Here is a 4,358-nt window from a genome sequence, read left to right as displayed (position 1 = left end):
CTGTTTCTCAGTTAGATGGCTGTGTATTTATCTTCAAGCCTATAGGACCCCAGACTCTATATCTTTTGTTAGCTGGACCCCCCCACCAAAAAAATCTTTTATGTACATAAACATTTTATTTTTAATAGGTCACCAGCATCTACTTTGTCTTCTACTCTGTGAGTTTCTTTTGTTGTATCTGATAGTCCATGTGTTCCCTGAACTAGAGTCCTTAGGTTTGTTACGATTTTCTCATTGATGATCCTGATAAGTTTGGGTTTTGCATTTAGTTCTCTCATCACCTTGAATTTGTTCTTGTGCATGGGGTAAGGTATGGACTCTGTTTCATTCTTCTGCAGATGGATATCTCATTTTTCCAGCACCATTTATTGAAGCACCATTTCCAGCACATCCCCTTCCCATTTAAAGTTTATTGGCCCTTTGCTGAAAATCAGTTATTTGCGGGCAGATGCTTTTATATCTAGGTTTTATGTCCTGTTATGTTGGTCTATGTATCTATCATTAGACCAGTTCTAGATTATTTTGACAACTGTGACTGTGTAGTACATTTTGAAGTCAGGTAGTGCAAGACAACCTATTGTATTCTTCTTTCCCATTTTTTTAAAGAATGATGGTGAGCTTTGGATTGATATTTCGTTGATTTGTAGATTGCTTTAGGTGGCATCAACATTTTCTCAATAATGAGTCTTCCTATCTATGAGCATGGGATAGTTTTCCATTTGTGTATGCCTCTTTCGGTTTCTTGTATTAATGTTCTGTAGGGTTTTTTTTATGTCTTTTGTTTCTCTGCTTAGGTTTGTCCCTAGGAATTTCAACTTTTGTGTGACTATTGTGAATGGAATTGATTTCTTGAGTCTTTTTTAGAGCTCTTGTCTCTGGTAACAGAAGTCCAATTGATTTCTTGTTAATCTTATATCTTGCTATTTTACTCAATTTCTCAGTTGTTTCCAACCATCTTTTTCTTTGGAAAACTTGGGGCTCTCTCTATATAAAATCATATCTTCTGCAAATATACTCTAATTTCTTGCTGTTGTCTTATGGTTCTAGTTTGGACTTCCAGGACAATATTGAATAAGAGTGGTGGTAAGGAGTATTCTGGTCTCATTCATGTTTCAGTGGGAAAGTTTTCAGTTGCTCCACATTGAGCATTATATTGTCTGTTGTTTTTTCATATATGGCCTTTATTATGTTGAGGAATTTCCCTTCTATTTCTATCTTATTGAGTACTTTTATTAGGAATGGGTGTTGGGCATTGTCAAATGCTTTTTCTGCATTGATTCATATGATCATGTAGTTCTTATTCTTTATCTTCTTTGTGTTGTGGGATGCATTAATTATCTTTTGAATGTTGAATCATCTTTGCATCATTGGCATGAAGCACACTTGATCATCATGTATGTTTTATATATGTATTTAATATGCTGTTGAATTTCTTGGGCAGGATTTTGTTGAGGATTTTTGCATCAAAGATCAAGAGGGATTTTGATCTCTAGTTTTCTATCTTTGTGGGGTCTTTGTTAGGTTTGGGTGTTAGGATTATGCTAGCTTCATATAATGAGTTTGGATATTTGCTATTCCTTTCTATTTTGTGGAATAGTTTGTGCAGAATTGATGTTAGCTCTTCTCTGACTAGTTGCTAGTATTCATATCTGAAGGCAGCTGGCCATGGGCTTTCTTAGTAGTAGTATTTTGATGACCTTGTCCTTTTTTTTGCTATGGGTCAGTTTATATTTTTTAATTCCATCTGCATTAATTTGGGTAGAGGGTGCATTTTCTAGGTATTGGTCCATGTCATCTACATTATACATTTTTTTTGGAATACAGTCTTTCTTAATACTATGTTATTCATTTTATAGTTTGGGAATACTTTCAGTTCTTCATCATATTTGATGGGTACCTTCACTGGATATTGGTTTCTTGGTTGGCAGTTTTTTTCCTTCAAAGTTTGGTATTTTTTACTCCATTGTCTACTTTCCTGCATAGTTTTTGCTGAAGGTCTGAGCTTATCCTTATTTACCTTGGTAAGTGGCTGTTTTTCCCCCCTATATAGATATTTTTTAACATTCCCTCCTTTCCCTTGAAGTTGGATAATTTGACTATGATGTCTTATTGTTTTCTAGGCTCTAACCTATTGGTAGTTTTCTCTATTTCATGGATGGTTATTGTCTCCTCCTTTGTGATATCATGGAAAATTTCCTCCAGTAATTCTCTTACTCTTCTACCTGTAAATTTGTTTGTTCCTTCCTGTTCTGGTATTCCATTGACACCTATAGCGTTTTCCTTTATGGTGTCTCACATCATCCATAGACTTTCTTCAGATTCTTTTTCTTTTTGTTTGATTGTCTTGTTTGCTGAAGTCTGTATGATTTGCCTTCTAATTCACTAATTCCATTTATTCCATTCTATTGATTCTTCTTGTACTGTTTTTTTGTTTTGTTTTAATTTCTGTCATCACATTGCCTAGCTTCTGAGTTTCTTTGGGGTGTGAGCTTTTCAATATCTCAATTTCTTCTTTTGTTTTCAGGATTGATCCCCAGATCTCTTGTATAGTCATAAACACTATTCTCCTGTATTCTGTTCTGGTAGTTTCTGGGGCTTATTTTTTGTGTGTTACACTAGGTTTGAGTAATCTTCAATTGTTGACTTTTGTTTATATTAGTTTCTTATGGTTAAGCTGCTGATTGCTTTTTGCGAGGTATGATGATCTGGCTGTAAACAGTGTGCAGGTTTTTGGGTGTGTAGTGGGGATCTTGATCTATCGTCTACCAAAGAAAAATAGAGTAGGGGCTGGAAATTGTATTGTGTGGAGTTGAAGAAGGAGTGATAGAGTTGAGTTTCTAGCATGGATGGGGATAAGAGCTTGAGTGTTGGGTTTAAATAATGGTATTATTAATAGGGTGGCATTTTTGTTATATATAATGTTTTTTTTAATAAATTAGAAAACATTTTAAGATGTTTGCTAGTACTTGTTAGATTATATGGAAGTGTATCTCACTAAGAAAAGGGGAGCAGGGTCTTGGAGTAGTGGTGGATGGAGTAGGTGGAGAACATATCTAGTAGTCTACCAGTGTCATCTATTGACCCACTATTTAATATAGGGAGAGAGCAGCAGACAGAAGATTCTGTATATATGACAAAGTGCCCCTGGCTTGTCAGCTTCCCAGCTTCAAGGGAGATATCAGATAGTGTAGAAACTGAGTTCCTACAAAGAGAGAGGGGGTCTCCAAGGGACAGGGGAGAGGTAACCTAGTTATCTAAAAAAGTCAGAAGTTATACTATCTATATTGTGAGGAAATTCTGTGTCATAACCCGCAAACCGACCTCCACTTAGGGTACCTTGGGACAGAGGCATAGGAGGATGGGAGCTCAAGATGAGAAGGGGTTTCTGATCAGGAGGAAGTTGTCTAGCATACTACTGGTCACTGAGCTTGGGAAGAAGGAGGCAGAGAGACTCACTGATATACTGAGCCCTGGGTTCTTTTGAAAGGGTGGAGGAGAGGAGGGAGGAGCTTAAAAATAAATAACAATCTCGGAGTAACTAGATTTCAGGCCTTACATCTACTTTCTCAGGGCATGGGTCCCTTAACTGTTAGTTTCTGGCTGAGATTTGCAGAGTTTCCAATAGTTGCTGCTATCTGGCCCAATCTGATTTTATTTTTAACTTAATTTCTATGTCTTATTTTACATCAAATCTAAGGAACTAGTCTGCTATTCCCTAATTATACCATCAAAAAAAGTAGGGAATCAATTTTATTAATCTTCTAACCTGAAAAATGCAGTATAAAAGTTTTTCTATCCTTATAAACATTTTAGAAAGATAACACTTAATTCTTAAAAATGTTGCTTTTGTTTAAGGTCAATTTATTGTGATTTTTAAATAAAATGTACCAAAACAACTATAATACTTTTTCTTTGCTTTCCCTTAGTTGAACTAAGAAGCAGTGGAAATATTTTTCTTCCTTATCATTGAAAAATAAGCTTTTAAATTTATATATTTTTGAGGAGAGTTACTGTAATGAGCATATTCAAGTAAATTTTAACTGTGGATTAAAAAATGTAAGAGCTAATTTGTGACCAGGAATAACTTCTACGATAAATATTAGTATGCTTTATTTAAAAATATTAAATTGTTTTTCTCAGTACTCCTATTTAAAGGTAGTATATGTTGCTAAATAAATAGCATGAAGTATGATAGGTATGAATTAATTATGGGAATTAATAAAGTAAGACTGTCTTGGCAACTAGTAATTGACATCCTTCACATTTTGGGGAAAAGAACAATGATGAACAGGATGAATGACAATGACGTGTATAAGAGAAAAGATGAATAGGCAATCGTGTGCTAATTAAGTAGAGTG

Source organism: Tenrec ecaudatus, chromosome 6, assembly GCF_050624435.1.
Source record: "Tenrec ecaudatus isolate mTenEca1 chromosome 6, mTenEca1.hap1, whole genome shotgun sequence".
In the NCBI taxonomy this organism is placed as follows: domain Eukaryota; kingdom Metazoa; phylum Chordata; class Mammalia; order Afrosoricida; family Tenrecidae; genus Tenrec; species Tenrec ecaudatus.
This window is presented reverse-complemented; position numbering follows the sequence as displayed.